Raw genomic sequence first — 9437 nt, 5'->3', positions numbered from 1 at the left:
AACTTTCTTTGTTCTGTAAAACTATGAAAATTCATGAAACTGCGTCCACACTGGAATAAGGGGTGACCTAAGTTTGTGTTCCTGGACCATGATCACTCTACATGGCTCCAGAATATATCACCCTTAGTCCCTTAAGTCCCTTAGTCCCTTAAGGTGAGAGCTGTGTTTCTGCGTTTACAGTCTCTGAGGAGCAATTACATTCAAACTATCCTAGAAAGGGAAGGGGTGCACTAGAGGGAAGCATGGACCAAGCTCTTCAGCCTGGAATGTTGAGTATCTTTGTCTCCTGTGTGAAATCATATGACTACAAGGCCAAAGTCTTTGCCTCTGTTATTTTTAATAATAAGATGTTATGGAGCAATGGTCTTCACCATGGAAAAGAAGTGGGGAAGGATGGAGGACAGGAAGGGGGGCAAAGAAAGGAAGTAGGAGGGATGGGGGGAGGGTAAAATCTCAGGGAAGGGAAATCCAGACATCACAGATCAGACAAAGCTGCAGTTGCCCCACGTTCACACTCTCCCTTGACTCAGAGGCACAGCATCTTTATGCTAAGACCTGCTCTATGCTCCCTCCTTGAAGTAAAGACAAAGAGTCTGAAAGGCAAACCTTGGAGGCCAGACTCCAGTGAGAGTGTAATGAGCCAGAATAGTCATCAGCCCCTAATGGGAATGCCAATAGCAGTACCGACACCCTGTCAATCAAGTCTGCAGAAGGACTGGAGTTCTCTCATGGAAATCCAGAGAAGCCAAGATCCCTGTGCTGTCTAAATCTCACAAACACCCAGAGTCCTCGATCAAATGCAGAAATCTCAGAGCACACCAGGACAATCCTCACCAAACACAAGAGCCCTCTGGGCTGGGAACAGGTGTCAAGGGGACTGAAGGCTTTTCTGAAGTGATAAGAATCTGCCTCCCACCAGGCCTAGTTAGACATTTAAAATTGAAATAATGGGGCATTTCCCACCCACTAAGTGGCTAATGGTCCTGCTAATCACCAGGTCTTCCTGAAGGGAAAATGTGTGCAGCTCAGACCTGACACAGAGCTTCCAAAAATCCACACATCTCTAGACATTTCCTGCAACACAAACTTTGCAACAAGGGAATTGGAAGGGAGGGAATGAAGGGCTGGATTTGAACAAATATGCCTTACATGCATCTATATAAATTCTCAAACAATATCAATATATTCAAAGAAAACACCTCGGGTTGGGGATTTGGCTCAGTGGTAGATTGCTTGCCTAGGAAGTCCAAGGTCCTGGTTCGTTCCCCATCTCCGGAAAAAAAAAAAAGAAAAAGAAAAAGAAAAAGAAAACATTTCATTCAAGGCCCACTGCACCCTTTGGTCAGCAATTTGCCACAGGTTGGTGAGATGCTCAGCAGATCAAGGCCCTTGCTGCGAGGCCTGAGATCCTGAGGTCCACACATGTGCTGTGACAAAGCTGACACACACAAGCTAATTAATTAATTAACTAACTAATTAACTAACTAATTAATTAAAGTAAGTTACCATTTCTTAATAAATAACACATTATAAAGCTGTCACTTGCATGAAAGGGTCAGCATTATTAGCTGACTCCTGACCTCTCTCAAGCTCACCAAAGAGAGGACCATGTGGGACTATCACCAACCTGTGCTTAGCACCTGACAGAATCCTAAGTGTATATGTCGGAGGAATGAAGGGCATCCTGGGCATGCAAAACACCACACAGATCCAAGACAGAAGGGTGCCTCAGTGCACGTATGCAAAGCCAAAGTTCAGATGAGTTCACGAGAAACCATGAAATATCAAACAGCCCGCATGGTCAAACCTGAGCTTTCCCAGAATAAAAATTTACCTGATTCTACCTAGCGTTTCCCCAGAGGACCAGCAACTGCTTCTTGTCTCATTCTCGTCCTTTCTACTCTATTTCTACTTTGTTTAATAATAATTTTTAAAAATCCTAACTATTGGAGAAACACCCGTTTATCAAACAGAAATAAGCAGTTGTCTCTTTTTTAACAAGATGGTTTTAATCTTTCTTGGTACTTTTAGATCTATTTGGGGGAGTTTTGTTGTTTTGTTTTTGTTTTCAACTTAATGCACACTGCCACATCGTGGAACAAAGACTTGGGGGGAAATGCTGCAGGTTTGGGGTTTGGCCTCGAGTAGCCCCTACAGAGTCAGGCAGAGGACACTCTGGCTGTTGTCTCCTTTGTTCTGAGAGGAAAGAAGGGAGCACTCTGTGGTGATTACAAATACCTGTTTCTCTTTTATCTACTTGTCCCCAGATTCACTCTCCCTGCCTTGTATGCCAATATCCTGCTCTGGAATTAAATAAATGAATACATACGTGTGTGTGGTTGCATAAGCATGGGAGCTCAGAGATCAACCATAGCTGTCTTCCTCAGTCACTGGCTCAACTCCCTTCAGTGGTCAAGTTGACACACCTGGGAAGAGGAGACTGTAGCTGATTTTTTTCTAATACTAATTTAATAAACTAAATTATTTAGTTTAAATTTAGTAATAAATTTAATTAACTAAAACTAATACCAAATTAGTTTGCAGGAGAAAGTCTGCACGTAGCTTCTGGGAACCTGCCCGCAGTTAATTCTGATTGGTGAATAAAGATGCTAGCCACCAATAGCTGGGAAGGAGAGAGAGAGAGAGAGAGAGAGAGAGAGAGAGAGAGAGAGAGAGAGAGAGAGGGAAGGAGAGAGGGAGAGAGAGGGAAGGGATTTAGGGTTCCTGGGCTTGGGTCCTCGAGCAAGCAGGACAGAGAGGTCCCCATGCCTTAGGGGAGTGTGGAGGAGGGGAGACAGTGGCTGCCATGGAAGGGAAATAACATGCACAAGGGCAGAGCTGCCGTATAAAAGGGCTAATAGATAATGGCCCAGAGGGCTGCACCTTGGATTCAAGAACAGCCAAGATGAAGCATAGAAATTAGTAAATAGTAACTTGGAGTTATTGCTGTGAGGTGGAATCTAACAGGATTGAGGGTAAGCAGCTGCCCAGCTGTGGGCTGCTTTAGATATAGAGGCTGAGCGTGTTTCTTTCATTCGGGAACAGAAACCATTGAGGTGAGTAACCCCGTGTCGGGATTTATTATTATTATTATTATTATTATTATTATTATTATTATTATTATTATTATTTTGTGAGGCACCTTTTGGAATAATGATTGGTGTGTCGAGGCTCACTGTGGATGGCACCACCTCTGGGTGGGCGGTCCTGGTTACAGAAGAAAGCACGTTGACCAAGCAATAAGCAACAAGCCAGTAAGCGGTTGTTCCTCCATCGCCTCTGCTTCAGCTGCTGCCTTCAAGTCTATGCCTTGAGTTCCTGCCCTGACTTCTTCCTGATGGGCACTGATCAAGCTGAAGTCAACCCTTTCCTCCCTGAGATAGTTCACACAGTATTTCATCAGAGCAAAGAGAAGGAACTAAGACAGTTCCACCCTGCCTTGCTTTGTTTTCTTACAACAAAGTCTCACACTTTCACCTCAAACATACCAGTCGAGCTGGTGGACTAGAGAACATTGGGGATGCATCTGTCCACCTCTCTGGTACCAGGATTCCAGGCCACCATGTCTGACTTTCATTTTTTAACTTGGGTTCTAAGGACTGAACTCAGACCCTCTTACTTTCATGGCAAATACTTTACTGGCTAAGCCAGCACCTTAGCCTGAGAACCCGACCTCAGGACCTTTGAAAGCCATTCCTCTGTCACACCACAGTCTCTCTTTAAGGAACATGTTCCTTCCAGGACAATTCGATGTGGGTTAAATTTCTAATCAGAAGACAGGAAGCCAGGTTGTGCTATGAAGGATTTTGTATTGTTTCTCAATAGGGCGACATTTTGCATTTGTAAAATGTGAAGTTTCTGGAAGAAACCTCATCTTCCTTACGCTGCAAAAAAAAAAAAAAGGAAATACCTTAAGTCCATGAAGTATAACTTAACACCCACAGTAATCATGAAGAAGGCAGGTGTGCATATCATCTGTGTTGTGTGTAGTCCTGAGAAAGTTCAGATATTTAGCAGATAGTTATCAAACATTTAACGGGAAGAGAGAGAGATAAAAGAATATAACATTAAAATTATATTGACTTCACTCTTCTTTGGGGAGAAACTTCTTAAATAATATTCCATTGTCCTTCCTGGTGAGTGTGTTTTAATTGTTGTATCACATCCACCTCCTGGGACTTTGGCCCTTATTTGAGTGTTTGGTTACTAATTGCTAATGAGGGCCTGGTGAGGGGCTGGCAAAGTGGGGTTCCGATAGGACAGTAGATGAGTTCAAATGATGCTGGCAATAATTCTGGCCTTAGAAGGGCAAACACAATAAATATATATGATTGGAATGTTTCTGGTCACAGAAATATAAAACCAATCAGTGTCCCTTAATCCCAAGGGTGTGATTTACTTGTGAAGAAACACCAAAGCACAGACAGCATCAGTTCACCAGCCAAGCCATCCCACAGGACTCTTGGCTCATCCATTTTTCTCATCTTACTGCCCTCTGTGATTGGGTATAATGTAGTCACAAGAAGGCGGCTGCATCCCCAGAGAATACATCACACTCCTCCACAGCAGAACTCCAACCCTGGATGGGAGGAAAAGGAAGAGAGATGAAACTGTCTTGGATAGCTCCCTAATTTTTGACAGGCAGAAAAAATCTTTGCTCAGAAGATTTTTGGTGTGTCTCAGTGAGTCTTCTGGTGCACCTCAACACCAGTGACATGCATAGAACAAAGCTAGCATGACTGATTCAAGCTAATCAGGATGCTCTCCGTGGATTAAAGGATAGAAAGTCGTTGATACTAATATCCAAATGAAACCGGCTATTTGCAGTGAGAATTTTGGTGTATTTAAAAACATAGAGATATGATAAAAGTATGTTTTTGATTTAATCCAGGCTGTGGGGTATGGGGTTGCTTCCGATTGTCAACAGTGGCTGACTATGATTTGCCTTTTGCTCTGGCAGGGGCGTGATTTTGCCAGCAGCAGATAGATTTTGCATGTTTGTAACATTTGGGATGTGGAGACTTTTCAGAGAACATATAAATGCTAGAGCCCCAGAGGTGGGCTGCTGTTGGTTGCAGTTTTTAAAATAGTCAGACCCAAAGAAGAAACTAAACATCCTGACAATGAAGATCAAACTTGACCCCCCAGGAATTCGATGCCCCTAATCAACAGGAGGTCGTCTAATGGTGATAGAACCCCTTTCCCTCTCTCCTCTTTTCTCTCCTATCTAGTGTTAGGGGGTTGAATGTGAAAGAAAGGAGAACCTACAAAGTAGCAAAAGGACGGCTAGAGCTATTGAATGAAGGTCCATCATCAGCCACAAAGTATAAGGTGTGTGTATCAGGTAACAACAGAGACAATTTTAGGAAACCGGCCAGTTGGAGGCCACTGTGATTTAAATGGAATTCAGCAGCTCGGCATAGAAATATCTTCCCTTCCCAGTCATTTGGGGACATGTTACAATTCAAGGGGATATCCTTGTTTGTTCCATATGTCTCAGTCTCTCTCTCATTCCTCACACTCTGATGTCTGAAGTAGAAATTTCTGGGTGTCCTGTGATGCAGACTCATGTGGGGTTTGGTTAAGGCAAGTCATGTGATATTTGGAGAGATTACGAGTATGACTCAGTAGACACTGATGAGGTGCTTGCATTGTTTGCCCTGCAATCCCTCCTTGGTCTTGATTCTCACTGACCTTCACTTTATTGAGGTGTGGCAAAGAGCTCCTGGTGTTCCAGCTGGTTCTGTTCACTCCTGCTGACTAGTGACAGTTTGGTGGAGGCCTGACTGTTTCTGCTAGATTGTGCTACCAGTGCTGAATTATGTTTGGTGACATTTTTTTTCAATTGTACTATTGGTATCCTGACACTACTGGACTGGACTGACGGTGTCCTCACAGCTCAGATTGGATTTGCCCCAAAGAACTACTTCTAAACATGTCCACATCCACTTGCCCTATTTATCATCTTTTCTCCCCTACCTTTGGACAGTGGGCTAGAAGGGGGCTCTAAGCATTTGAGAACCCTTATTAAAATAGGTTTGAAAAAAAATCTAAGTCTACATGTATCCCCATATAATGAATGAAGGGGTGTAAGACTCGTTTCCATTACAACTTCCTTTCCCTTGCATCAGTTTTTGCAACTATCTCCTCTTTAAAGAAAGTGCTCTGGGGGTTTTCTGAGGAAAATTCGTTACATGCATGGTTGTTTAATAACATATTTACCCATTTGTGTGTATGCATATATGCATATGTGCTGTGCTTGTATGTTTTCATGTGTGTGACATCCAGGCCAGTGGACGAATTTACCTTGTTTTTGACCCAGTGTGTCTCTGTGGCCTGAATCTCACCAGTATAGTTAAGAAAGGCTGGCAGTGAATCCCAGGAATTCTCCAACTCTTGCTACAAGTACTTATACCTATGCTTAGTTTTTACCTTGTGTCCAGTCCCTCATGCTCTACCCCAAGCTGTCTCCCTCATCCCAAGCAGTGTGTTTGAAAAAGAAACATTAAGTAACTATTATGACCAATGGCCTGACCAGAGTGATTCAAGCATGATAAGGGCATTACTCGCAAAGAGAGGGACTTCGGAGCACTGAGATGAGAATGTTAAAAGGAAACCCACAGCCTATTAGGAAAATCTGAAAACTTGTCTTCATTCACTCAAGACAAGAATCAACACTAACACAAGCAGGTGTCAGCTTATTTCCTATGAAAATGCATAAGCTTGTTTCTTATTTAAGATGCATAAGCCCTTTTTCCTCTGATGCTGTCCCTACTATGTCAAATGAAGCAGGGAAGGGCTCGCTACAGCTGTGGGTTTGTTCGTAGACAAATACCATATTGTCTCTCATCCCTGTCCCACCACAATGTCATATTGGCACTTCCAATTGACCAGGTGACAGCAATGTCTGGCTATCACTTCTGAAGATAAGCAGGAACGTGCAAGGTCACAGAGCAGAATGCATTGATTTTCATCATGAAATTGGAAAGCACAACGTTCACATTTCCTGTTTCGTTAGATGGGAAAGCCTTGTGCCTACCCGGCCCTATTAGAGATGTGTCTCTCTTTGGACAATAGAACAAGAATTGCACTAAGACCAGTATTATCTTTAAAAACATCTACATGAGACTCTTCTCCAAGACAAGTGGAGTGTGTGTGTGTTTGTGTGTGTGTGTGTGTGTGTGTGTGTGTGTGCACTCATGACTTGTGTATGTGGATGGATTTATAGGTCAGAGGACAATTTTGGGTGTCATTCCTCTTTTTAATAGTTTTACTTATTTGGGGGAGACACATACATGCTACAACACATATGTAGAGACCAAGGGACATGTTGTAGGATTCAGTCCCATCTTCCACCTGGTGAGTTTTGGGGACTGAACTCAGAACCTCAGGCTTGGTGGCAAGTGCCATTGCATGCTGAGCTATCTTGCCAGTGCGAGTCTTTGTTTTTGAGGTAGGCTTTTCTCACTGGGATCTAGGAACTGATGCCTGTGATGGTTTGGGTGCATGCATGCCTGTGTCCCTGCGTGTGTGTGTGTGTGTGTGTGTGTGTGTGTGTGTGTGTACATGTTTGTTCAGCCCAGGGTGAGGAAGCATTAGAGGGTATGGCACTGTTGGTGTGTATGTGGTCTTGTTGGAGTGAGTGTGATACTGTGGGTGTGGGCTTTAAGACACTCATCCTAGCTACCTGAAAGCCAATATTCTCCTAGCAGCCTTCAGATGAAGATGTAGAACTCTCAGCTCCTCCTGCATTATGCCTGCCTGGATGCTGCCATGTTCACACCTTGATGGTAATGGACTGAACCTCTGACCCTGTAAGCCAACCCCAATTAAATGTTGTCTTTTAAGAGTTACCTTGGTTATGGTGTCCGTTCATAGCAGTATAATCCTAAGTAAAACATTGACTATGGGGTGGCCAGTAAACTTCTGAGGACCCCAGGTTTCTGTCTCCCTGATTCTGGGGTCAGAGTGCATGCTACCACCTTAGACTTGTAAGTTGGCTCTGAGGATCCAGGCTCAGGTCTCCATGTATGTACAGCAAGCAGTTTACCTACTGACCCATATTCTTTAGCTAACAAATGGATTTTAAAGGAGATAGAGGTAGATACCTGGTGCCTGACATCAGGGAAACTGAGCTTTGGTGCACACAAGGGCACCTGGTGCAGGGTGAAGGTCATGGTACAGGGTACATTAGGGCCAAGGAGACATAACAGGGACATGCGTGGGATTTACATTGCCTGTGCTGCCTCCACACAGAAACCTGATTATACTGGTGCAGCTAGAGGAGAGCCATCTCCATCGGTAGAGGTTGCTGTGATCTAAATGTCTCCCCTACCCCACTCCTAGGAAGATGTCACCAAAGATGACATCATTAGGAAGCTGCACTTTGGAGGTTGTGACTTCAGTCATAAAGAGGGACTCCTCCTCTGTGTTATTGGTGCACTTATATTTAAAAAGAACCCCCAGAGAGCTTGTTGGACCGTCTCAGCCCAGGAAAATATAGGCTAACGCACCATCTACAAGCCAGGTAGCAGGCTTCAGTAAATTTGCCTGGACTCTAATCTTGGACTTGAAGCATCATTATCAGCCATACAGTCTCTGAGACCGTGGTGACAGCAAGCTGGCTGGTTCCTGGGTTAGGCAGGGATCAGCCAGGAGAGGGGTGAACATACAATGTGATCTTGATTTCTAGTGAGAACAGAATGCAGATGAATGCTTCAAGGCTAAGCAATATGAGTGGCAAGGCTTGGTTAATCTCGGGCCCAAAATATAAAGCAAACAAGAAAAATAAATTGTATGAGAGAGTTGGCAGACATGATCACTCATCTTTTTTGCTCACTAGAGTGGCTCTGAATTCAATTAAAATGCACGCATCTGGGCACTCTTATGAGGGATTTTCTTGATCAGGTTATTTGAATCAGGAATATTTGCCCTAAGTGTAGGTGGGACCATCTGGTGGCAACCGAGATTTAAGAATGTGAAAGACGGAGGCTTTGATTTTTGTCTGTCTGCTTTCACTCTCACTGGCTAGTTCATCTCTCCTGTGGCTGCTGCATTCCTTTGCTCATATTTGAACCACCTTCTCTGATATCTCATTGTAGACTGAAGACCAACGCCTCCAGGAAACTCACGTGCTTTCAGCACCAGTTTAAGATGGCTGAGGCATCAAGCATCATAGACTGAGCAGCCAATGGGGTTCTCAATACCCTTGTATGGACAGCCATTGTTAGATTGTCCAGTGTCCTGTAATTCAAATTACCTTTTGATGTGTTTGGTCATGTGAATAGGAGTGGGCCACCATAGACTCATGTGTTTGAATGCTTGAGCCATGAGGAGGGATAGTATTATGAGGTGTGGCCTTGTTGGTGTAAGTGTTGCCTTGTTGGAGTAGGTGTGGCCTTGTTGGAGTAGGTGTGGCCTTGTTGATGTGTGTGTGG

Source organism: Rattus norvegicus, chromosome Y (assembly GCF_021556685.1).
Source record: "Rattus norvegicus strain SHRSP/BbbUtx chromosome Y, alternate assembly SHRSP_T2T, whole genome shotgun sequence".
NCBI lineage: Eukaryota > Metazoa > Chordata > Mammalia > Rodentia > Muridae > Rattus > Rattus norvegicus.
This window is presented reverse-complemented; position numbering follows the sequence as displayed.